At 39.0% G+C, this 27,623-nt stretch overlaps 1 protein-coding gene across 6 annotated transcripts in view; it reads left to right on the top strand.

Annotated features, from left to right (window-relative positions):
* Positions 1–27,623, top strand: part of dlgap3 (discs, large (Drosophila) homolog-associated protein 3) — a 694,237-nt gene that overhangs the window by 158,864 nt on the left and 507,750 nt on the right. For 5 of the 6 annotated variants that reach the window (XM_043717842.1, XM_043717840.1, XM_043717843.1 and 2 more), the window contains one exon: positions 25,131–25,242. The gene's annotated coding sequence lies outside the window, so the exon portion shown is untranslated. The remainder of the gene's footprint in view (positions 1–25,130; positions 25,243–27,623) is intronic. The other variant, XM_043717841.1, reaches the window with a different exon arrangement.

Raw genomic sequence — 27,623 nt, 5'->3', positions numbered from 1 at the left:
GGCATGTGTGTAACTGTTTTGGTGGATGTTAGGACATTGCCCATGAATCCCTCTTCATCTTGTTACATATGGGCCTTCAAAGAGTTTGGTCATGAATGGAAGCACTCATGCTGAAATTTGAGAGTTATAAGAACATTACTTTGCCTTCTCAATGGCTTTGCAGTTCCTTGTAAATTTTCAGCGAGGGAGAACTCATTGTGCTGGAGGAAGTGGCTGATTGGGTTTTGACCATGGACCAGTACCTTTACCCAGCAGGATAAGACTGAGTCTATCTTCTCGAAGGGACTGCTTGTTGTAGGCCTGGTCCTCATTACTGACTGCTGTAATGTTTTTAACTGGCTGTATCATTGTTCATGATGAAGTATGATTACTGCCACCATTTTCTTTTGAGGGTGGGGATCAGCAGGACCTGCTTGTTCTGGTGTGGTAGAGGAAAATGACTTGCTAATTGAATAACTAGGGGGTTTGGCTTTAAACCAATATGTGGGTTATTGCATGTTAGCAATTAAGTGAAAGGTACACTGTGTGATGGAAACTTTAGGGTGCACACACATAACTTATTACAAGCTTGTATTTCTGGTTTTTGACTTTGTAACTTATGGGCTTTCTGTGTACCTGAAATTCACAATTACATTTTAAGTATTACTGTATCCATGGTAACTTCTTTTAAAACAGTTTTGAGACCTGGCTTTGGAGTGATTGGGTTTGTATGCACCACAAATGTATTTTTGTTTTGCTTATTTTCCCCTTCATAAGTCCATGTTGAATGAAACTGGTTTCATTTTGTAAATATCCAGTGACCACATCCTTTTTAATGGTATTTTCTTCACCGTTGACACTGAGCTAATAGGTCTGCAGTTCTGTTTCAATTCCTCTTTTCTTAAACAGTAGAATTACATTTGCAGCCTTCCAATGTTCAGGCACCATTGCTGAATTAATAAAATTTTGAAAAATGACCAGCAGTGCATGCACTATCTCTGTAATCATCTATTTTAACGCTCAAGAGTGAAATTCATCAGGCACTGGGATTTGACAACTTCCAGTCCCATTAATTTCTCCAAAACTACTTTCTTACTAATACTAATTTCTTGCAGTTCCACATGAGATCTGTGGTTCATTTCAGGAAGACATCTGGTGTCTTTCTTTGTGAAGCCTGGCACACAGTGCTCATTTAATTTTCTGCCATTTTTCTTTCTTATTATAAATGATCTTGTCCTTGCCTGGAATGGACCCACATTTATTTGGCCTTGCTAATCTTTTCCTTTTGAAATCCAATGGGCGCAGTGAAATTAAAAGTAATGAGGACTGAAGCCAGTAGGGAAGCAATCACTTCTTCAGTGGAGTCATTTGTGCAGTGGGTGTGACCCCATTAAGAGGGCGTGTGTCAGCTCCTCATTCTCCAACCTGGCGACCCCCTGCAATGATGCCAGGAATAACTTGGCGGATCTCTCCCTTTCCTCCTCATTAGCCTCCTATTTGCTACCCACTGTCTATTATGACCCTGTTTTTGGAAAGGCTGGATCTCATTACATTCCTCCCATTATTTTCAGTGTTGCCTTAGTCAGAGCCCTTGTCTTCCTGCAAGAGCAAAGTGACTGCAGCTAATCAGTGGCCACTGTAACAGATCATTGCTCAGTTGACATTCAGAGCTAATTTAATTAAGAGTTTGCATTTCATGGTCCCGAATAAAATTGGTTTCTTACGATGCTGGTCAGGTATACAGAGACAGCAGGTGTGCAGAGAAATAGATTTTGTAATGCAGTTCAAATATTGCTTGCTCTGGTTTGGTATATCTTCTTGTTTTATATGTCATTTTAGGACTTCAGGGTTATTGTTGGAAGCACAATTATTATGACACAAAGGTTAAATTCAGATCCACACATTCGCATAAGGCTGCTCTCTCATTGTCACTAATGCAGCAAGGCCAATGGGAAGAGCATTCTCAAACTGACCGAGGATTCCGAAGCGAACACATTCATTCACAAATAAGGAAAGAATATATCGATGAACAAAGAAACAACTGTGATAAGATGCCTGTTTAAATAATTCATGACGCAGTGTCTCCCATTAAATTGACAGCACTGAGCACAGTTAGCAAGCTGGTATCCTGATTAAAAGCACATTTAATGAGCGCAGCCATTTGGTTGAGACAGGTGTTTATATTCTCAGGTAAATAGCCAGTCAAACTTTAAGATTGATGTGCTGGGAGACCGTGGCTGATCAAAGTAAGTGTAATTGGCAAGTAATTAAGTGTGTTTTCAAATGGTATGATAATTTATCCTCTGTGCACTGCAGAATAGGTGAGTCTTGAAACAGAATAGAAACCACATTGGCATCAGCCTAAAAGTGTTGCAACTTGGCAAGTTATCTTGAGGTCAAAGTGGATTTGAGGGTAAGTTTTGAAATACCAAGTCATTACTGCATCATTTACTGTAGATTAGGATCATTCCTATGCTATGCACATACATCATGGTATAAATTTTGTAGTCAGCAGTGAAGCAGCAGTATTCACCATTGAGATAATATGAATGCTGCCCAGAAATCTACCCACGTGTGTGTGGTCACATTTCCTCTTTTCCAATGTCATTTTGAATCTGGGGCCAACCCGAGGGACCTCCTTTCGCCCAGCGGCAGTGATATCATCAAGTTGGACATCTAAACAGCCAATCAAATTGAATTATTCTAATCGGCAACAAACCAGGAAGTTGAAAAAATGATTGAGTACCTTCACTTTTAATCTTTTTCAGAAAAATAAATGCTGTTGACATAGTGGAAATGGAAATGTAATTAACTTTGAAAAGGATTCTGAAAATTTTTATTCTTAATTCATGACCTATGGGCATTTCTGGCTGGGCCAAGAATATTGCCCATGGGGCAGTTAAGAGTCAGTCACAGTGATGTGGGTCCAGAGTCACATGTAAGCCAGATCAGGTAAGGGTGGCAATTTCCCTCATTAAAGGATATTAGTGAACCAGATGGGTTTGTCCAACAATCAACAGTGGTTATCATTAGACTCTTAACTCCAAATTTGCTCTGGTTGGATTTGAACTCAAGTGCCCAGAGCATTACCTAGGTCTGTGGATTAACAGCCCAGCAATAATACTACTGGACTATCACTTCCCGAAGTATGTGGAAATTATCAATACATTGACATTCAACAGACATAAAGATCAATTTTTCAGGGGCAATAAAACTGTTTCATTATAAAAGTAAAAGTAAATACACTTTCGAATTACACATAGACATAGTATGTGGTTAAAAAGCCATTTTCACCTCATTCAACAGGGTACAAAATTTAAGAGTTGACAGTGTAAGACTGGAAGTGTATAAGTACAAGTTATGCACATTCTGGAGAAGTGTAAAATCGCTGACAGCAACTTCTGAGTTTCTGCACTTTGCTGCATTATGTGTGGACTCCAGAGGTTGCTGTCAGTTTTGTGGAGGAAACACTGACAGTTTGCCATCTATACAGATATGCAACCTGGCCATTTAGTAACAGGCTGTAAATCAGTACATTGTTACTTAACTTCAATCACAAACAACTTCTTTGTCACTTTTTCTTTCATTCCCTTCTTTCATCGTAATTGCAGCAATTTACCAATAAAGGTTAAAATTGGATGTAGATTGGAACCAATTTCATGCAACTGCTGCTGAGCTCAAACATTTAACCCCTGCCCCAACCATACAAACTGATATGGTTGTATATTAATTTTTTGACTCTGTGGATTCAGATATCCCGAGTATCAAACCTCTTAGAGCTCGGTCCACTTACTGTTCACCTGATTCCCTTTTCTACTCCTCCACCCTTTACTCTTAACGTCTATTGACTGAGACCTCTTGTTATTTAACCCTTTTGTCCTCTGACTGAACACGAGGACCAGATTCCCTATCAATGTCAGACTCTTGAATCACGTTCGTCTAATTCTCTAACTGCTGGAAATAAGGTTTCTGGACACTCACCATGTTTTCTTTCACTCTGATCAGAGAGGCTGAGTTCCATTGCATTCTGTCTCCTGCATTCAGTATGGTCAGATGACCCACGAGAGCTTGATATGGTGGTGGCAATGGACAAGACTTTGGGCCATTTACATTTCAGTTACTACCTGGGAACTGGTTGCCTGTTTTCTCAAATGGAGAAAGACATGATTTGAGAAACCATTTTAAAAATAGAAGGAACTAGCTCTTGAAAATTGGAAAATAAATGGATAAAGGGAAAACTCAAAAGTTTCATTTGGTGGAATCATCAGTGATAAATTGGAAAATAAATGGCAAATAGGGTTGGCTTTCAAGAATTGATAAGGAGCAGCTAGCAAGAATTAAAATGACGAAAAGCTTAAGAAGCGAGTCCTGAACGGAATGCTATTTTGGGTAAGTGGGGTTACAATTCACAGTATGTGACAGGAGTTATCGCTAAGACGAAGATAATTTGTAGCATTTAAAATTCTACAGATCTATTGCAATTCACTTGCAGAACAGAGAGATTTCTGGTTTTGGCAGTTTGCCATTCTACAGATAATGTACCATTGGTATGCAAGGGTTATGCTCCCACAGCAAGGGCAGAACAGGCATTACTTAATACTGTGCTGATTAATACCTTACAAAGAATTGATTGAGATAACTGAATCCTTTATGCTGTATGATGGATTCCTGTGGTGCTAAAACTATGGAGATGTCACAACAATAACAGCAACCAACTTTGCACCCTATTGCAGATCTAATGGTTCGTCTGGTGTTGGAGTCAGGGGAACGGGCTTTCTAGAATCTCATTTAAATGCTGCAGGAATAAAACCAAAGGAGAGACTTTTTTCTCTTCCTCCATTTCTTTTTGTTTTAATGTTATAATTGTGCAATTAAACCATGTCAATTTTCATAATTAACATGTATATTTATTTCTCCTAAGCTTCTTGTGCCTTCTTTCTTTCTTTGTTTTAGCTAAACGAGATATACACAAATAAAAGCTCTACCTTCTGTCACTCTCTACGTATGGGTCCACTTTAAAAGTGGGAGGAATCAATTTCAAAACATATCAATGCAGACCAGAAATCAAGTGTGTACCAAGTACACCAATCAATTATTGCATTGCACAATTAGTGGGGAGGTTGAACAGGTTTCCATAAAATCCTGTCTTACTTATTTTTCTGCTGTCTTTTGTGACATTTCCAGGTGAGACTGCGAGGAACAATTTTCCTTTCCTGAGCAGCAAAGTGGTGAAGTAATCATTTACCAATTTTCTTTCCCCCTCAATGCACTTTGAGGGAATATCTCCTGCTTGCACCTTTAATAGACAGGGACTGGCATATGGAGGCTTGTGGCTGATCTAACAGAAAGCCTTCCTTTCTGATATCCCTGACAGCATTGGAGCCAGATTGAGTATATTTGGGGTCCCTGCACACACAGACCCCAATCTACTAAAGCACAAGCATGCAGCAAAATAGAAATACAATCTGCAAATATGGCACAGGCTGTTTGAAAAAATGGCACATATGGTGATGACATGGTTTTGTCTCTGAATGAGTAAGCCAGAGCCAAAGGATATTGCTGTAGGGTCATGGGTTCAAATCTCACCACAGCTGCTGGTAGAACTTAAAGTCAATTCATAAAAACTGTGGAATTGAATGCTCAATTCAGTTTAATGGTCACCATTTCCATCACTGAATATTCTTTAAGAACCTATCTGTTACATGCATGTCCTTTAGGGAAGGAAATTGCCATTCCTACTTGGTCTCATCCACATTTATTTCCAGAACCTCGGAAGTGTGGAAACTGTTAACTTCACTTTGTAGGAACTTGCAAGATTCTTACTTTAAGGGCATTAGGATGGACAGCAAACAATGGTCTTGCTAAGGATGCTGACATCATGTAAAATACTAAAGAAAGAAGTGTTTTCATCCAACAACTTTTCTGGTGAGTTTTACCACATGTTCAGTGTTTGCAGCAGCCAAGTATGTAGCCCATGGATGTAGGCTTATTTAACCAGTCTCTGGTTTGTGTTGCTGCATCAGATATGTATCATACCACAAGTACAATTTGGGCATAATATTTACTTCTAGTGGGTGTTAGGACCGAGTGAGTAGGAGTGAAAGGGCTCCCCTTTTTCAATCTTTTAGCTTATCTTTGCCAACGATATATGTTTCTTTTAGCACAAGGATATATTTTCTGTCAATTAAGATGTAGTTACTTACTTTGTATTGAAGCAACTGAGGGCAATTTCAAGGTTTCTTGAGTGAAAGAAATAGCAATTTTGTTGTCTGCTACCCCTGCCTGAGAAAAGCACAATGAATACATGTCATCAAGTATACTTACATACAGGTAACAAAGTTCAAAAATAGGTAGTAATCAGTAAAAACAGAAAAATAAATAAAAAATATCACTTAAAGTCTTTAGAGTGACCTTGAAGCATAAGGTTTTACCCTGAGACCATGCTTATTTAATTGGTGTCTTGGATTATCAGCAATAATGATTAGTACCATTATCCTGGAGTTCTTAGTGTTCTGATGTTTTTCTTTAATTTGTATTATTACCAGGCACTCACTCCCTCTGCAGAAACAGGGAAAGGTGGAGCTGCCCCAACCTTTAAATTGTATAGCCTTGGCTTTTCTTTTCTTTCTTTTCAACAAAGCTTATTTGTCTATTTCCGTATCGAAGCTCATTGACTCTAAGTAAATGTAAGTGACATTTTAATCTCCAACATGTGAACATTCTCCTCAAAGTGTAAATAAAATTAGAGGGCCTTTCTCTAATTTCTAGGAGGTGCTAATGCAAGGTTTGGGAAGGGTAGTTGCTGACTGTCATCAGTATCTTGGATAAAATACTAATTTTAGCTTGCTGTCTGTAGTCTATGTTGAAACTTGGCTGCTTGTGTTCAATTGATACCTGTGGTCATTTTAAATCAGTATTCTTGGTTTCTTTGTGAAAATCATTTTAGCCTGTGGAAGGCCCAGGTACAAAATCGGACAACAAATTTAAAAATCAGTGCTCCATATTTTATAGCACTTTGATACAGGACAGAATTTAAAAGTAAGGAAGTTATGCTAAACTTGCATTGAATCTTAGTCATGCCACACCTGAAATAGTGCAAAATAAATCTGTGCCACCATAATATAAAAACAGAACAGAAGCTCTCAGGAGGGTGTGAAAAGAATTTCCAAGCATAACACCAGAAAAGCAAGTGTGTATTTGTCAGGAGAGCATGAACTGGTTGGATTTCATTTCTCTTGAAAAGAGAAAGCTAATAGACACCTTCAAGATCATGAAAGGTTTAATAGAGCACTTCCACTTATGGGAAAGGGCAAGAGTAGATGCCAATAACAGAAGATAACTGCCTAGAAATCCAACAGGGAGTTCAAAAGCATAGACTTCATCTGGAGGGTGGTAAGAATGTGGAATAGTTAAAATGTTTTTTTGACAATGCGCTCCAGTAAAGGTAAAGTCACTATAGCCCAGAGGACCATATGGCTGTTCTCTCATTAGAGCGCAATAACTCGGGAGTGGTTTAATCTGAGGGTCACCACACCTCAGGCGAGGGGAAAGTTGAAAAGAAGAGACCTTCATGGTAAACTCAATCTGTACGGAAATTGGATCTGTGCTGTGGCATTATATTGCTTCACAAGCCCGCTGTCCAGCCAACTGACCCCCATTGAACGGGAGGCTACATATATCTACAAAGGAGCAGAGGATAGGCTGATAGAATTTAGATGAGGAAAGATGGAAATAGTCAAGTTCAGCATTAACACTGACATGGACTGAATGGCCAGATGGCCTAGCCTTCCTCTGTGTAATGACTTTTCAACAGACTTTTCTCAAAAGGAACTGAGATTGTGTAAAAGAAAATTCTGCCGTCTTGCACCCACTGTGGGCACTGCGGCTAATGTGCCTATTATGTTTTCAATGTTCCATGAACAGACAAAGGTACAATGCTTCTCTGAGAATGTTTTGAATCATCAAAACTTCAATTGTACACTGTCTGGAAGCCCAGTGGCAGAATGGTGCGAGTACAGCTGAGAAGTTGCCTTTAATTAGCTGTCACTAAGAGAATGAACACTTTGGTCCTGAGCTGACTTTCTTTGCTCACAATCTGGAGCTTTGTAAATGAAAATACAGCTGAATAAAGTGGCATTGGCTTCAGATGGATGGGTTAAAATGTAGATTATTGATCAGAAAGAATTCTTCGATTTTGTGCTTTGAATGAAAAGATAAATCACTTGAAAGGGAAGGATATGTAAGCAACTGCAGTGCTTTGCAGCTTCTGAAATCAAGACAGAAGGAAACTTAATCCATTAAACCATTTGAAAGAGTTAAGCAATTAGTCCTGTTCTTTCCCTATTGCACATCAGGTAGATATCCCATATCTTTTGAAATTTACTGTGAAATCTGCTTCTGCTACCCTTTCATTGCAGATCATAATAATGTGCTATATTAAAATAAAACCTCACGTTCCAGATCTCTGCTTGCCACCCCTCCCCAATCCTACTTTGGTTGTTTTGCCAGTTACCTTGCAACTGTGTCCTTCGGCTACAGATACAATCCTCCTGACATTTGAAACAGTTTCCCTCTCCACTCTACATCAAACCCCCTCAACAGTTTGAAAATGGGGAAAATGAGGACTGCAGATGCTGGAGATCAGAGTTGAGAGTGTGTTGCTGGAAAAGCACAGCAGGTCAGGCAGCATCTGAGGAGCAGGGGAATCGACGTTTCGGGCATAAGCCCTTCATCAGGAAAGTCATCAGTTTGAACATGTCTATTAATTTCATACTTGCAATGACGATCCCAGCTTCTTCAGTCTCTCTGGATAATGGAATTTCTTCATCCCTGGCACCACTCCAGTGAAACTACTCTGCACCCTCTGATTTCTTGATGTCCTTTCTAAGGTGTAGTGCCTGGCATTGGGCACTATACTCACATTGAGGCATAACCAGTGATTTATTGTGGCTTTTGTTGGAAATTGGGGTCCCCTTTAAAACTATGTGCATTCAATGTGTCAGATTTAGTATTTCCTGTGTAGCATGAGACATTGTTTAACTGTGTTACGTTACTTATACCAGTGTAATAGAAAGATTTATTGGATGCCACACTACAATGTTATGAGTGCAGTGCTTTTGAAAATGCGAAGGTTTTCTTCCTTGGACTGCTTCAAATGAAGGTGCTTGAGGGGACACTTGTTGAAACTTTATTGCTGGAACAGCACAGCAGGTCAGGCAGCATCCAGGGAACAGGAGATTCGACATTTCGGGCACAGGCCCTTCTTCACTTGTTGTCCAGTGTCATGTGTGGCTGTCCATGGTCATTAGTCTAAAGAATTCAGAGTGGATAATGAGTGGGGCTCGAAAAGCACAGCAGGTCAGGCATTATCAGAGGAGGAAGGGAGTTGACATTTCAGGTTGGAAACTTTCTTCAGGATTCATAAAGGATTCAGACATAGTGTAAGTTACCTGCCCCTAGAACAAGGAGGTATCAACAAGTGCTCAGGGGCAGAGGGCAATCCTCATTGGGCATTCCTCAAAGAGCTGTCTTCTCCAGAAGATGGAGCAGGACAGGAGTAAGACCCACGGAAGTGTTTCCTGAGACCTCTGCTCGAGAGCAACAGTTGCCTTCGCAACTTTAACAAGACCGACTGCTCTGCACCAAGAGTCTGTTTGTTCTCTGGTATCAGTTAAACTATTCCCAGTTGTCACAGTTGTATGCTAGGTTGTCTAATTAACTATCTTATCTAAACTGCTGCTTAACAAACAAGCTATTGGAAAAGTACTACAAATTGTCAGTGATCACAAATCCCTCCACAGTCAACACTTAGGATATATTTTATGCCTTTAACTGTTGTGCTAAGGGCCCCTTATGCTTTCTTTCAGTGGTCTTATCTGCTTGACCTAGCCCCTCACAGATTTTTGGATCTGTATCTCTGTTCTCAGCCACTTTTTATAATTCAAACATCTAGTTTATATGAGTCATTTCATTCTTGGTACCAAAATGCTTCACTTCAACCTTCTCTGCATTAATTTAATCTCTCATACATCTACCTATTTAATCAGTCTGACTTTGTCCTTCTGATGTCTGCTAAATATATTAAATTTGGCATTTAAATCCTGGATGGAGGGCATGCTGCAGAGTCAGATAAGATGTTAAACCAAGGTCTTGGCTTTCTTCCCAGGTGAATATAAAACATCCAATGGAGCCGTTTTGAGGAAAAGCAGGGGAGTTCTTCCTGGTGGATTGAACAATATTAATCTTCCATCGATCATAGATTATTTGGCCTTGTCTCTGCCCTGTTACCTTTTCAACACACTGAGTATCTTTGGAATGTACTTCAGTGGTCAGAATGTTCTTTGAGGCATTCAGAGGTTTTGAAGAGGCTAATATAACCATAGATTCTTACTTTTATGATCATTTTCACTGTTGCAAATATTTCCATGAGTTTGGAATTATGCCTCACATCTAATTAAGCAGACCAGTTATACTACACTTCATTTCAGCTCTGATGAAGAGTCATTTAGACTCAAAATGTTAACTTGTTTTCTCTTCGAGGATGCTGCCTGACCTGCTGTAATTTCCAGCATTTTTTGTTTTCAGTTATACTAAAACCTGTTCCTGGGGACCTCACAGCATAGTTCACCCCATTCTGGTTAATCATCCATTAATTGCCCTTCACTTGTTGTCACCTAAATACTTTTTCATTCATGCTGAGCTTCAATTTTGCTAACAAATGGTATGTGGCATTGGAACTGAACTTGCAGCTGCATCTAGAACCACAATTACTAATGTAAACAGGTACGCCAATTCATTGTACCCTTATCTTCTTAATGACAGCATGAGTATCCAAGACAACATGCTTGTGTTAATACTGAACAATCTGTCCCATTATTGGACATATGTTGAAAAGGAGAAAGTGAGGACTGCAGATGCTGGAGATCAGAGCTGAAAATGTGTTGCTGGAAAAGCGCAGCAGGTCAGGCAGCATCCAAGGAGCAGGAGAATCGATGTTTCGGGCATGAGCCCTTCTTCAGGAACTGAAGTTGAAAACATTGCAACAACTTGCCAAAGCTTCTTCAACAATATCCTCCAAACCCACAAGCTTCAATATATTGATTGCCAAGGGTAGCAGACATAAGGGAATGCCATCACCTTCAAAGTATACCCGTAGCCTGATTTGGACTTTGCTCTTCAAATCTCTTCATGGGGTCAAATCCTGGAACTTCCTACCTGACATTGTGAGAGCTGCTTCACTACACAGACTGGAGTGGTTCAAGAAGGCAGCTGACCTTCAGCTACTAAAACTTTAAGACCATATGTTGAAAAGGGCAGTTTAAAATGTCTTGTGTAAAGAAAATGACAATAACAATGTTAACAATATTGGCATATTGGTGCTTTTATATTACTACAGTCCTCCCTTCCCTTCCAGTAATCTTCTGTGTTGTATGTTGTTTTTATTGTTCTTGGGATTTGGAAGCTGGCCGGGTCAGAATTATTATTTACTCCCAATTGGCCTCAAGAAGATGGTAATGAGGGAAGACCTTGAATTTCTGCAGTCCGTGTGGTGTATGTATGCCCATCATGTTGTTAGGCAGGTGATTTCAAGACACTGAACCTTCAACAGTGAAAGGTCAGCCGTATAATTTCAAATTATTTTGACGAGTAGCTTGGAGGGAAACTTGAAAGTTGTATGTTTCTCTGCATCTGTTGATTTTGCTTTTCTAGATGATGGCGATCATAGGTTTGGAAGGTGCTTTCAAAGTGGCATTGATGTGCGACTGCAGTACATCTTGTTGATGGTGGTGGAGCAAGTGAATGGATGTATTCCATATTTTAAAACTCCTTTGCATGAAAAATTCTAATCTTCCGTTTACTGCCAAGGCTGGTAAGGCTGGCATTTATTACAGAGTTGCCTTTTAGTAGTTGAAGGTCAGCTGCCTTCTTGAACCACTCCAGTCTGTGTAGTGAAGCAGCTCTCACAATGTCAGGTAGGAAGTTCCAGGATTTGACCCCATGAAGAGATTTGAAGAGCAAAGTCCAAATCAGGCTACGGGTATACTTTGAAGGTGATGGCACTCCCTTATGTCTGCTACCCTTGGCAATCAATATATTGAAGCTTGTGGATTTGGAGGATATTGTTGAAGAAGCTTTGGCAAGTTGTTGCAATGTGTTCTGCAAACAACTCACAGTGTAGTCATGATTCACTAATGGTGGAGTGGGGATAGGTTGAATCCATTTGTTGGGATACTAAACATGCGGGACTGGCGGTCTTTTCTAGCACTGATAAAGCTAAGAGAAAGTGAGGACTACAGATGCTGGAGAGATAGAGTCGAAACGTATGGCGCTGGAAGAGCACAGCAGGTCAGACAACATCTGAGGAGCAGGAAAGTCGACGTTTCAAGCAGAAGCTCTTCATTAGCAGTGTGGACATTCCTGATGAAGGGCTTATGCCTGAAACATTGACTATCCTGCTCCTCGGATGCTGTATGACCTGCTGTGCTTTTCCAGCGCCACACTTTTTGACATTGATTAGTCTGTGTAAGCAGAAGTTTAAAGGACCAATTCATGAAAATAATATCTGAACAGTGAAACTTTTATAGCAGAAGCTCATTTAGATAATGTAATGAATGAGGGAATGATTCTGTTTTTTTAAGAACATCTGATCATAACCTTCAACATTTTTGAGATTTGAGACCATAAAAAAGATTGCAGCTTCAGTGAATTGATGCATGTGGCATAAATTTAGAATTAGTACGAGATGTGTAAATGGGAGATTAGAAAGTTTTGTCTCGCAATGAAGTATTAGACATAAAATTACCACAAGTAGTTATTGAAGGAATTTAATAGATAATTAACTTAAAAAATTTGAAGAAAGAGTTTGTGAAAAGAGGAAATGATGGGTGCGAATAAGTTTTGATCCAAGATTGATGGGCTGCATTGATCTCCCTTCCATACTGAAATTTTTATTGTTCTATGACAGAGATGCCACAACCTTAGATACCTCACTTAGCAATAAAATCCATAGTGATTAAAGCATTCCACTGTAACTCACGTTTTGTAAATGCAAATTGGCTGTAACATGCTTGACGAATAGCAGACACTCTGGATGTAAGTTTGCTGTCTGAGCTGGAAGGTTCTTTTTTAGACACTTTGTCACCATACTAGGTAACATCATCAGTGAGGCTCCGGTGAAGCACTGGTGTTCGTGGCCCACCTTTTATTTACGTGTTTATGTTTCTTTGGCTTGGTGATGTCACTTCCTGTGGTGATGTCATTTCCGGTTCCCTTTCTCAGAGGGTGGTAAGTGGGGGCCCAGTTGATGTTTTTGTTGACAGAGTCCCAGTTGGAATTCCAGGAATTCTTGTGCGTGTCTCTGTTTGGCTTGTCCTCAGATGGACGTGTCGTCCCGGTCAAAGTGGTTTCCTTCTTCATCTGTATATAAGGATACTAGTGAGACTGGGTCATGTATTTTTGTGGCTAGTTTTCTGCCTGTTTGTCCAATGTAGTGTTTGTACAGTTCTTGCACAATATTTTGTAAATGTCATTAGTTTTGCTTATTGTCTGTATGGGGTATTTCAAGTTAATTAGCTGCTGTTTTAGTGTGTTGGTGGGTTTGTGGGCTATCATGATGCCAAGAGGTCTGAGTAGTCTGGCAGTCATTTCCGAGATGTCTTTGATGTAGGGGAGAGTGGCTAGGGTTTCTGGATGCATTTTGTCTGCTTGTTTGGGTTTGTGCTGAGAAATTGGTGGACTGTGTTCTTTGGGCTTTTTGAATAAGCTATATGGGTGATTTTCCTCTGCTCTGCATAGTTTCTCTGTGCTACAGTGTGTGGTGGCTCATTTAAATAATGTTCTAGTGTAGCTGCATTTGTGGGTGTTGGGATGATTTCTTCTGTAGTTTGGTATTTGTTCCGTATGTGGTGTTTTCCTGCAGAAGTTCCCCATTGGCTGTTCGCTCGACTGTGACATCGAGAATGGCAGTTTGTTGTTGTTTTCCTCCTCTTTAGTGAATTTTATGCCAATAAGGATATTATTGATGATCTTGAAGGTTTTCTCTAATTTGTTTCATTTAGTGATGACAAAGGTGTCATCCATAGTGGACCCAAAGTTTGTCAGGCCTGTTAGTTTGAGTCTCTGCATTACTGCCTCTGCTAAGAATCCTGATATTGGAGATCCCATGGGTGTTCCTTTGGTTTGTCTGTAGGTTTTGTTTTTGGAAGTGAAGTGAAGAGGGCACTGTTTCTAAAGCGTGAACTTGTAAAAAGTGTGTTGTCTATAATGCGATTACATCGCCAACACTTTAAGTGCTATTTGTATTGCACGATTCTTGCGTGGGGTAGCACAGGAATGTGACTATTCAGCTGCAGAAGAAATGACTGCATTTGTAAAACATTCCTTTGCTCCTCTAATGCAGATACTAATTTCTTACAATCTAGGAATGAATAAGTTTTATATGTGTTTGTGCAATAAAAAAGTTATGAGGTGCTTTTAACGTGTAGTATTCATTCCCTTATTTATTTGAAGCGATATTGTTGTAGTAAAACACTAAATAATTAGTTCTGTACCATTATTATAGAAATGGAATGATAATCCCCTGAAGGCAAGTAGAGCAGACTGTCTAATAAAGGTAATCACCATCGTCTTAGTTTTGTTGGGGAGAGATGACTGGTGGTGATTTAACCTGAGGGTCATCACACTTCAGGTGAGGTTGAGTTGGAGAGTCCTTCATGATATCCTTAGCTAGCGCAGGAATTAAACCACAATATTAAAGTCACTCTGAATTGGAAGCCAGCCAGCCAGCCAACTGAGCTAACCCGACCCCAGTTTCTAATGGACAGGATAAAACCATAGCATAAAGTTACTTTATTTTCAAGAAGTAAATTTCTTCAAAGTCACGTAGTTTCTGTTTGCCAATGTTTTACTTTAATTCATCAGTGTTTTAACTTATGCCCTAAAACTAAATGGGGCTCTGCAGATATTAGAAATTTGTGTTCTAAGAAGGTTCACTGGACTTGAAAGATGAACTCTTCTTTCTCTCCACAGATGCTGCCAGACCTGCTCAATTTTTCCAGCAATTTCTCTTTTTGTTTTAACTTACGCCATTAAGCGTTCTGAAATAATCTATGGTATTGCCAACTTATTTTGAGTCCAAACAGTTTGATCATATTTTCCCCTGTATTTTATCCTTGTTACAAAAATTTAATTCCCTGGAGTTTGAACCATTTAACTTTTTTTACCCACTTTCTTCCAGCTGAGGAAGATTTAGTTTCCTATCAGGATGCGGGACTGCAGGTTACTTTCGATATCCTCCAGCAACTGTTCCACAGCCTCGGGTGATTTATAAAAAATATTTACTTGGATTTATTTGAATTATTTTTTCATTATTCTTGCCAGTTGTCAGGTTTCCATTACACCACTCTCAGAGTTTGCAGTGTTTTTTAATTCTTTGTACATGAAAATTGTTGAAGACATCAAGTATTTTCTTTATTTCTACCAACACTTTTAACATAGCATCTTTATTTTTCTGAATATAAAATGTCAAACCAAGAAAAATTTGTTTTGCTTCTCTATGCTGTTGCTTCATGTATCTACATCAATTATTGCTCACTCCAGGAAACAGATTTAGAAATGTTGGTGATTCTCTTTGCAAATCTCGTTGGCTCTTTTGTACTTTGATTTTGTTTTTCATGTCAATTGTGTCTCAAAATGGCTGACTCTGCTTTGTCTCCTGAGCCATAATTGTTTTGATTCTCCATGTTTCGTGTGATGCTGTGGTTACCCACTGCTCCCAGTGCTAAAACTGTTCTATTCAGTATAGTTTCGGTGTGTTTAAGAATTTGCTTACAAATTGAAATTGCATTATGAAGTGAAGTCACAAGTAATTTATTTCAATCAAATTATTGATTAAATTAGTTTTAGCTTTAAATTGTTCCTGTTAAAGTTATGTATTTTAAAGCAAGGCTCATACTTTAGCTGGCTGATAAGTGATGTTTCATTCAGATTAAGATGGAGAATCTGTCATTATAGATCAACTGGTGAAAGGACAATATAATTTCATTCACAAAAAGATTTGGAAAAAACGTGTGGAAAGAATTTTGAAAAACATAAAAGTATTCAAAGTTAAGATTTCAGGTTTGAGCAGTTATACAGTCACAGAGTCCTACAGCATGGAGACAGGCCCTTTGGCTCAAACTGGTCCAGGCCGACCAAAATGTCCATCCGTGCTAACCCATTTCCCTAGAATTGACCCGTATCCTTCTAAACCTTTCTGTCCATGTATTTATCCAAATGTTTTTTAAATGTTGTTAATGTACTCGCCTCAACCATCTCTGCTGGCAGCTCATTCCATATGCATACCACAGTCAGTGTAAAAAAAGTTACCCCTCAGGTCCCTATTTAGTCTTTCCCCACTTACCTTAAACTGATGCCCTCTAGGCCTCGATTTCCCCAACCCTGGGAAAAAGCCTGAATGCATTCACCCTGTCAATGGCTCTCGTGATCTGATACCCTTCTCTTAGATCCCCCCTCAGTCTCCTATGCTGTAAATAAAAGAGTCATAGCTTGTCCAATGTCTCCTTTTCACTCAATCCCTTGGGCCCAGGCAACATCCTTGTAAATTTCTTCTGCACACTTTCCAGTTCTGATGAAAGGTCACAGGTATGAAATATGAACTTTGTTTTTCTCTCACTGGGTGTGCTGCCTGAGTTTTTTCTGTTGTTCGTTCACATTTTGACTATCTGCAGTATTTTGCATTTGCATCATAATTATCAATATGATCAAATGGAAATTTTAAAAAAATTCTGCAGCCAGAAAGTATGAAGAATGAAAGGGCATACATGTAAATAAATGCTGAAAGAACTGCAGATGCTGTAAATCAAAAACAAAAACGCAAATTACTGGAAAAGCTCAGCAGGTCTAGCAGCATCAGTGGAGTGAAATCAGACTTAACGTTTCAGGTCCAGTGTCCGTTCTGAGGAAGGGTCACTCAACCTGAAACATTAACTCTAATTTTTCTCGACAGATGCTGCCAGACCTGATGAGCTTTTCCAACAATTTCTGTTTTTGTTTCTGGGTACAAATATGAACTGTACACCTCCAAGCTACTGTATACTCAAAAAGTATACTGTATAGGGGTGGCACGTTGGCTCAGTGGTTAGCACTGCTGCCTCACAGCACCAGGGTCCCAGGTTCGATTCCAGCCTCGGGCAACTGTCTATGTGGAGTTTGCACATTCTCCCTGTGTCACCGTGGGTTACCTCTGGGTGCTCCTGTTTCCTCCCACAGTCACAAGGATGTGCAGGTCAGATGAATTGGCCATGCTAAATTGCCCATAGTTTTAGGTGCATTAGTCAGAGGGAAATGGGTCTGGGTGGGTTACTCTTCGGAGGGTCGGTGTGGATTGGTTGGGCCGAAGGCCCTGTTTCCACACTTTGGGGAATCGAATTTAATCTAAAATATCTCCTCACCCATAGACTATTAGTACTACACTTGGTAAATGCACCATCGCTTAAAAATGTTTAAGATGAAATTAAACATCTAATCAGTTTGAAAGAGCAACAGAAGATGGTTTTTGAACATGGACTTGACTGGCTGAATTGGCCTTTACTCATTCACAAAATTTGATGTCGTTAAATATTGGGCAGAAAAATAGTACTGTGAAGGAAGATGTGAATTTAATTGATTGGACCAAGATATCGTTAATTTTTTTCCTGGTAGTATTAATCTGTTGCCAACAAGCAACATTCAATGGAAAATTTTGCGTTTGTCTGTGCAAGTCTGAATAATTCCTAATTAGCAACAAAGTGGCTGACCCATTCGTCTTGGACTAAGAACCCGTGGAATTAATGGGAAGCAACTATCCTGAGTGCTTTCTGCTCATCTGATGCCAGTTTACAGCTGGTTTTGAATGCTTGCTGCTGTAGAACTGCAAAGAATGATCTTCTTTTGATGTTATCAAAGCTGGAAAACACTCTGAGCTCCTTTTCAACAGAAAGTTCCATGATACGGCATGTTAGATAAAGCATAATGAGTACCCTAGAGTGAAAATAAAGTCAGATGTTCACTGCTGAGGGACTGAATGCTGTGATGGACCTCAAGAACCAAGATATCATGGATTGCAAACATCCACAGGGCTCCAAAATAATTGTGCAGTTTTGAAATCATTAGTCAGAACTTAATGCAACCCATTGTGATGGGAACGTGATATTCTTGTCAGTTAATCATGGAACAGGGCCCCCACCAGCCAAGTTTAAATCTGTCCTTGATTCAAAGGAGGATAGGAGGGACTGATGCTGGTGGCAGCATGTCAATTATATGACCATTAATTTACACCCGTCAAACCACTGTGATTCCATTGGGGCTTGGGGATTAAATGGGAGCTATATGATATTCCTATGCTTTCTAATGTCTGTACAAACCTGGGTGTTTATCCAGTGGCCTCCCTGGTTTGGGTGAGGTGGGGTTGGGATGGATGGGGGTGTTCCTTGGTTATCCGGCACTGAACTGATTGAGGAACCTTGCCACAGGAAGCAGGAGAATGAGTGCGCTGAAAGCCAATCTTTGACCTTTTCTCCTGTGACCTCAGTCCTGGCCTTGTTCCCCTTTGGCCTGGGATATCCGAGTGAACTTGAGCCTCCAGATAATGCTTTTAATAACGAGGGGCTGTCATCTTTGCATGGGCTGGCAGTTGTTGAGAGATTGGACTGAGACTGTTGGAATGTTGAATCTTGGTAAAGCCCAATCGTGGCCACTTGCAATCCCAAGCTAGAAATTGACGGGTTTGTGCAGTGGAACTGAAGGGGTTCATTGACTGGTATACAGTACCCTCATTTGAGCAGATTAATTCCTGCCAACTGAGATTTCCTTATCATGTCTTGCACTAATAACTTCATGAGTATTTTGTAGTTATTTCGTAATGACTTTAAGGCTCAGTTGGCTGCAAGACCTCTTATGGCTGCGCTGATGTTTCCAATACTGAATGGAATGCACCATACTGATAACGCAGGAAAATAATCATGGACACTGACAGTCTGCTTGTCTGAATAACTCCTGCACTCCTGAATAACTACAGATGGTAGTTGCCATTTTGTAATCAGTGTAATTGGCCAAAGAGTGAAGAATCAATTCGATTGGGACATTGCCGATTTTTAATTTGCATTTAGTGGGCGGCACGGTGGCACAGTGGTTAGCACTGCTGCCTTACAGCGCTAGAGACCCGGGTTCAATTCCCGTCTCAGGCGACTGACTGTGTGGAGTTTGCACGTTCTCCCCGTGTCTGCATGGGTTTCCTCCGGGTGCTCCAGTTTCCTCCCACAGTCCAAAGATGTGCAGGTCAGGTGAATTGGCCATGCTAAATTGCCCGTAGTGTTAGGTAAGGGGTAAATGTAGGGGTATGGGTGGGTTGCGCTTCGGCGGGGCGGTGTGGACTTGTTGGGCCGAAGGGCCTGTTTCCACACTGTAAGTAATCTAATCTAATTTATGATGTTGGTTAAATTTTACTCAGGATAATTCTCTTGTTTGAAGAAAAGATCATGGAATCCTTATAGACTAGGTATATGATTTTATGCAATTCAACAGTACAGTGCTAAGTATCAGTCTAGATTATGTGCTCAGGAGCTGAAGTGGGACTTGAACACAAGCATCAGATTTAGAAGTATGATTACTACTTCCTTTGCTCATGGGCTGGGGACTAATTTGAGGTTGATTACTGAGAAACTGTGGTGCTTTTCTGACACATTGGAATGAGCCAAGAGCAACTCTTCACTGTGTGCTCCAGTAAGGCACCAGGATACGGGGTGAGCACACTTAAGTATCTTCTGGATTCTCCCTCTCCATACTGCATGCTGTGCAATGCCAGCAGCACATAAACAATGACTGGTGTCCAAATAATCAATGTGTTTTGGAGTGCTTAGAATTATCCTTCTATGTCCTGCAATGACACAAATGGCCAGCTATTTGGTTCTTAGTTCAAGATTAAGGTTTGTAGGGGAAAATTTATTATAGCGGACACATTCTATAGACTAATTATTAACAGCAGTAAGCAACTGGATTGGAGTGCAGGTAGACAATGAGGAGCTGAACAGAAATGGAATTAATCCGCCAGCTTAGAGAGTAAATAGTGTTACGGGGTGGATTTAAACTTAAGGATGAGTTCACTAATGGGCCTAGTTTTGGAAGAACCAGCGAGAGAGAAGATGGGGAATGGGGAAAAGGAGGTGAAGAAAAGTTCGAGTGTTGACAATGAACAAAGAAATAGTTGCAAATTACTGTAGATGCTGGAATCTGTACTGAAAACAACAAATGCTGGAGATTCACAATGGTTCAGACAGCAACCATGGAGAGAGAAAACAAGGTAACATTTCAAGTCTAGATGACTCTTCAAGAAATAGTTGCCTTCTAGTGAGCAAGAAAGTGAAAAGGGTAAAGTTAAAATGCATGAATGCAAATGCACAGAGTATACTGAACAATATTGGAGAACTGGAAGCAGAAATTGATCTAGAGGGATATTTCTAAACCTCTGGGAAAATGATAGTATTCATCTAATCCATCTGAGACAAAGAGTTTATACAGGGCACTAACAAAATCCACGTTTATTGTGATACGAAATTTCTTAACAGCAAGTTAAAATGACCAAATACTGTATGGAAAGTAGTGAAACACGCCAGGAAATAGTTGAGGGAACAGCTCTTGAAGTTCTTTGAAATTAAATTGGACAGAAACAAATTAATCTGACTTTGTTGAGCAAATTAAGTTGAACTGTCCTTGGCTGTGTTTTGCAGTGAATCAGTTGTTAAAATCTTAAAGCTAATCCACAACTTAATCAGCTGAAAATGTGTTGCATTTAACTATTCAGGTAAATAGGATTCATGTGATTTGTAATTTCTCCCCAGTAATGGGTGATAATTGTTTCCTGCATGAACACAAGTTTAGACACAGATGAGTACATTCTGCAAGTTAAAAATTAGAAAAAACAATTTAGATTCTGCTTTTGTTCACCCATGGTTAGGCCACTTTTGGAATAGTGTGCAATCCTGGTCTCCCTGCAATGGGAAGAATGTTGTGAAAGTTGAAAGGATTCAGAAAAGATTTACGAGAATGTTGCCAGGGTTGGATGGTTTGAGCTACAGGGGGAAGCTGAATAGGGTGGGGCTATTTTCCCTGGAGTGTCTGAGGCTGAGGGATGACCTTATAGTGGTTTATAAAATCATGAGGGATATGGATAGGGTAAGTAGACAAGGGCTTTTCTTTGGGGTGGGAGAGTCCAAAACTAGAGAGCATAGGTTTAATGTGAGAGAGGAAAGATTTTAAAGGGACAGAAAGTGGTACGTGTATGGAATGAGCTGCCAGAGGAAGTGGTGGAGGCTGGTACAATTACAACATTTAAAAGGCATCTGGATGGGTGTATGAATAGGAAGGATTTAGAGAGAAATGGACCAAATGCTGAGTAATGGGTCTAGGTTAATTTAGGATATCTAGTCAACATGGAGGAGTGGGACTGAAGGGTCTGTTTCTGTCCTGTACATCTCTATGACTCTAAAACATCCGGTTTTGCAGCAATTGCTACATCTTCCTCAATTACCTTAACCTGCCAACTTTAAAAGAATTGTCCTGCGACCTATGAATCAGTGAATGATAGTTTCATTCATAAGCAATTTAACACACAAACCTAATTATTACTTCCAAAGCTTTTTCAAAATGACATGTTGTAAAGCTATTTGTTGCAAAATAGCATTGGGTTAAACATTAAAATTTGTTAACATTGCTGCAGCAGCAATGTTACCATTTCCAAAAAGCAGTTGTCATGGAAATACTACAAGAGACGGATTTAAAAGGAGAATATGAAGATCAATCTCTGAAATTCTTTGGCTTTTTATTTGTAGCTGGCATAAGGTAAAAATAGTATCTGATTATAAACCATGGAATTGACATGAATTGTTCAGATTACTAATTGTGACATAAAATGATTATTTATCAAAAGAAGTTAGCTAATTAACCCACAGTACGATTCTGGTGCAATTTGATGAAACACTATAGTCTTCAGTTAGCTTGATAACAAGCTTCTTTGTCCTTCCATCTACACAATAAAGGTCATTGCCAAACCCACACAAACTTTCATTGTAGTTTGTCCAACTCTTAGTGGTGAATTGTCAACATATCAGGAAATTGCCTTCAAATTTAATAAGTGCACACATCAGTCAGCATCTGTGTGCATGGAAACAATTGATGCTTTAAGTTGACTTTTTAAATATTGAAACTAGGAAAAGTTAGAAATGCAAATACTTTGAGCAAGAGGTTGGTGTGAGTAGGACAAAAGAATGCCTTTGCTCAGGTGGAAAATGGAGTGATTCAATACCAGAAGGACTTGGCCTGACTTGTCATGATGGAAAGGGTTCCTGGCTTGGCCAAAATGTGATGCAGAGATAAATGGTTTTCCCTCATAATTGAAGTGCTTATGTGGATGATTTATGTAATTGACAGGAGTAAATATTTATATTTTCATCTTACAATTGTACATTAATCAATTCTGCATCTTTAGGTATTGTAATATAATAAATTTATAGATTTGTGTTTATTAAAGAAAGCTGGTTGGTCGATCTTCTCATTGCATGCCTAATATAAAACACATGATTGTATATATTGGAACTTGGTATCATTTTTATTTATATTTCAACCCATGGAATACTTGGGCTCGAATAACTATGCACTTATCCCCTTTTGATTATAACAGACACTGTATCAAGGCGTTGTGACAGTCTATATACAAAATCAACAGCATTATATTCATCGATCCTTTTTATTATGACTTCAAAACCACCAGCAAGCTAATTAGATACAACTTTTCCTTAAGAAATCTGTGCTATCTCTCCTTGCTTGGTCTCCACATTTGTCCATGTGACTATTAATTCTATTATGAATTATTATTTCTAGAAGTTTTATTAACATCAAATTTCCACTGACTGGTCTATTATTGCAACCTTTTTTGAACAAGGGCCGTATGTCTGTAATTCCCTAGTATTCTAGCAACATCCCTGTGTCTGAGAAAGATTGAAAAATTGTTGCTCATGCCACTGCAATATCCACTTTTAATTGCTTCAATATCTTTTGGATCCGTTCCTTCTGGTCCCAGGGCCTTGTCAAATTTAAGTAATGATTGCTTATCCAGTACTACTTTTTTAAAATCTGGTTTAAACACTTCTGTTAAGTGAATTTTCTTCTTTGATACTAACCAGGCCATGTTAACAGCTTTCCTCATTCCTGAAGAAGGGCTCATGCCCGAAACGTCGATTCTCCTACTCCTTGGATGCTGCCTGACCTGCTGCGCTTTTCCAGCAACGCATTTTCAGCATGATAACAGCTTCCTTGGTAAACATGGATGTAACTGATCCATTTAATACTTTAGCCATGCCCCCTACATTCATGTGGTCAACTCCCTATCGGCCCATAATTTGCTCCACTCCTTATTCTACCACATTTTTTACAGTTTATGTTCCTTTAGAAAATGTTGGAATTGCCTTTTTTTGTCAGCTGCCAGTCTCTTTTTTTACATAACCCCTTTTAACTTCCCTGATTTGCTTTTCATCTTTCTTCCGAACCCTCTGTATTCAGCTTGGTTGTCAGTTGTAATTGATACCTGACACCTGTCGTGAGCACACTTTCTCTTCTTTATGTTAATGTCTGAACTATCTCTTTCTTTGCATGTAGCCCATTGTTCAGCTACTATTTATCCCATCAACCCTTAGTTCTAGTCTATTCAGGCCAGCTCTGTGATTGCCACATTGAAATCTCCTCTGGTTAATTATTCTTATGTGGACTGTTTATTTTTCTTTTCCAGTGCCACCCTAAATCTTACGTTATGATGAACTCTGTCCTGAAATGCTCACCCACTGACACATGAATCACTTAGCCCTAAGAACCTTATACCTAAGAACCAGATCTTGTAGGGCCTCACTTCTCAATAGATACTACTACCAAAAGTTCTCTAGATTGTAACGTAGGAACGTTTCCCCTCTTTGACCTTTGCACTATCACTATTCTATACTGCATTTGGATCATTAATTTGATGTTGTCATAAATCCAAAGACTCTTGATCAGTTAAAGTCATCACTTTAATAAGAACTTAAGACCAAATTAAACCATTCAGTCCCTCTATCTGTTGCATAATTTGCCAGTAGAGTAACTAATTTGGTGTAGTATTGGTAATCTCATGAGCATATCATAAAACAAAATTACATTAAACCTTTCACAACCTCTGGATGTCCCACAGTAACACATGCAAAGCAAATTGAAGCAGAAAGCTGTGAATTAAAACAATTTTCATTATTTACATCTTATGAGAATGAGAGAGTTTCATTTTTCTTCTTTGAATCATCTTGCCATATCCAGAAGAATTCTCAGCCTTCATTGCCAGGTGGATAATTTTGAGGAACTGGCCATCCACCCTTTATAGAACCCAAATGACTTGAAATAAATTTGGTGAAAATGAGTTGGAAGCTCTGTCAAATTTTTGCTTGTGAGTAAAAAACAAAAATCTTTGGCTGAGAGAATAATTGACTGTATGGGATGACCTGTTTTTAGACTTCTTCCAATGTTACTTCATAGTTGGCTGCCAAAGACATTCATAAAATTGGATCTGGATGATCTGTCTTTGACTTTGTGTACTTCCCGGATAAGGGAGTATTTGACCTTCCATTAGGAGCTTGATACAATTAAGTGTGACGACAATGATTTGGGAAATGGGCTCAATCGTATCATTTTCAACTGTTCTACATGAGTAATTTCCAATACCATTATGTTGGGATATTTTAAGGTAACACTATTAAACATTGGGACCATGAAAGCCATGGAGGATAACCAGCTATGTATGTTCTCATAAATTTGTACTTTTGCCTTGTTTTATTTTAAATTAGTAATGACAGCATAAATCTGAATTATGAGTCCATTAATCTGGACAAAGCTAATTAATGGTCATGATCAACATCTGCTTTTCCCTTGGAGAGCCAACCTTCCAAAACCACAGTCTGTATCTGCATATTGCTGGTAAACTATTTTACCAGCTTGCGAGTGTTGCAGCACAGATCATGTCTGCCCTTAGTGATCAATTATGGAGTTAGAATTTTGCACTGTAAATGTCTTAAAAGCTAATTCTATTCCTTTCTTTTTCATTTTAGATTCCTGTCCTCCAAAATGTGCATCATTTTGTGATAAAGTACCGGCAAGTGACTCTCTCACCAATCTCAGTCAGTACTAATCTTTATGGGGTGTACAAGATTGAATCAGCTTGTTAGTATTTTATTCTTTCTCTTATTTTTTTTTAATGTCTCCATTTAACCACACACTCTATCAGAAACAGGTCCTATATAAAAGGGTATAGTAAATTCTCTGTTCCTTGGGAATTCTCAGAACTAAGATAGTCCAGCTGTAATTGCAAATTTATTTGATGTAAAGTTAACATTCCTTTGACAAAGTTTTAGATTAGAACCTTTTGTACTCAAAATAGAGAGGAATGTAATGGAATAGACTCCCCACTGGAACATTTAATGCTGTATATATTAACACAGTTTGAATAAATATTTAGCTAAGAGCCATGTATGGATGGTTATAAGGATGAGTACTTCTAGATGAAGACAGAATCTAATGGTTTCTGAACTGCTAAAGCCATTAAAACACATGGAATAACTAGCCAAGTGTGGTATCAGGATTTTGAAATCTTTCCTTGTTTCATTTTAAATGGGAAATGCTTGCGTCAATCCGTATTATGAGTCCTTTAATCTTAACAAAGCTAATTATTGGCCACAGTTGGTACCTGCCTAAATCTCAATGAGCCAATTCTACAATTTACAGAAACTCTACCTTATTTGTGCACAGTGTATTTTTACTAAAATGCTTTAACTGTCATTTATAAGTGAGAAAGTAGTGACAATATTTTTAAGAAAGTCCCCCAAATTCTTGGGGTGTATTTAAAAGCAGAAAGCATAATAGCAAGGTAAAGAAAGGTACTGATGCAAAGATCTTGTAGAGGCATGGTCAAGTGCAAGGTGGAAACATGGTAGAGTTTCATAGTCAGGGATGATGAGGATGTGCTGGTGTTGGACTTGGGGTGGACAAAGTTAAAAAAATTGCACAACACCAGGTTATAGTCCAACAGGTTTATTTAGAAGCATTAACTTTCGGAGCACTGCTCCTTCATCAGGTAACTAGTGGGGTAGGATCATAAGACACAGAATTTATAGCACAAGACCAGAGTGTCATGCAACTGATACGATACATTGAACAAACCGTTAAGTCTTTCATCTTTTAGAATGGATTGCAGGTTTCAATTCATTAATATGTCAGGAACCCTAGGTCAGGTTGGAACGTAAACAAACATTGCATGGGGGGAGGTGTGTGGGGGGGAAATCAAAGAGGAATTTGTAAATTATCATAAGAGTTTCGACGTCTGCTAAATTGGGAAATAAGAAACAGAGGAATCTCTGATGGTTGGATGAGGGGTGAACATCTCGACATGTATTATGTGACACTTAAAATGGATGGTTCTTCTCTGAGCGTATAGTTATATATTTGATTGTATTATAGATTCTAAACTTCTCTCTTGGTATGGACACAGATTATAATTATATTATTATTCCTACATTCTTTAATGATTGAGTCCAAGTGATAATCTGACTTCAAAATCATTAATTGAATTCAACCTGGACATTGGACATAAATTATAATATTACCTTTGCTCTGAATTTGGTCAGGCTTTTCAAAATAAGGCAACTATGTGCTGCTTTCTTGTGTGCCAGCTTCAGTATGTATGTTGCCACAGTCAACATGGGCTCAAAAGGATGAATGGGGCAGAGCATACCGTTCAGAGTCGACCTGTTCCAAGATCAAAGCCTTTCTTCTTCAGTACAAAGGATTCTTTTGAAAAATAATTGACTCATTACAGACATTCAGTTATTTTGTGCTACAGAATTGTTCTGCCTTTACTATTTACCAATCCAAAATGAACATGGTAGTGAAACATGAGACAGCAGGGTTTGATGTATGTGATGACTGCGGTCAGAGACACTAAAGTGCGTCAGGAACTGGTCATTATTATGTCATTGATTGTGAAGGTCTGAAGCCTTTTTGATACCCAGTGCCCCCTAGCCCACTCCAGTGTAATACAAGGACTGAATTTACCAGGAGTCTGTGCACTATGAGGTGTAAGTCTTTTTGAGGCTTATTTTATATTAATTATGGCTGGTTTTTTGGAACACTTCAGAGAAAATCAAGCATAAAAATAGCATTTTTTTGGTAACAATAACTATGTACTACACCCCACTATAAACTCAAAAATATGTTTTATTCCAGTATTGGGTCTCAAATGACTGTTTGAATATACAATTGAAAAACAGCACTGCAAAATATCTTTTTTTCGAGTCCAACAGTGGCTCAAATACAATTAGCAACCCAAATCCTGCCCAAATTTACAGCGATTCAGATCCAAGTCGCAATGTTTCAATATGGTAATAAGCTAATCTAAGGCCACGGGCTCATTTGTTCATTTCAATACAGTTGTGTCTTGGGGCAGCAGAAAACACATTATCAGCTTCTGTACACAGATTTCTATAAGAAACTAGTTATTGAGGTTAAGGTCATGCATTAAGAATGGAGCTTTGAGATTGTAGAGAACA

The sequence above is a fragment of the Chiloscyllium plagiosum genome, chromosome 27 (genome assembly GCF_004010195.1).
Source record: "Chiloscyllium plagiosum isolate BGI_BamShark_2017 chromosome 27, ASM401019v2, whole genome shotgun sequence".
Taxonomy (NCBI): domain Eukaryota; kingdom Metazoa; phylum Chordata; class Chondrichthyes; order Orectolobiformes; family Hemiscylliidae; genus Chiloscyllium; species Chiloscyllium plagiosum.
Note: the sequence above shows the minus strand (reverse complement) of the source record. Positions and strands in the feature narration are given on the sequence as shown.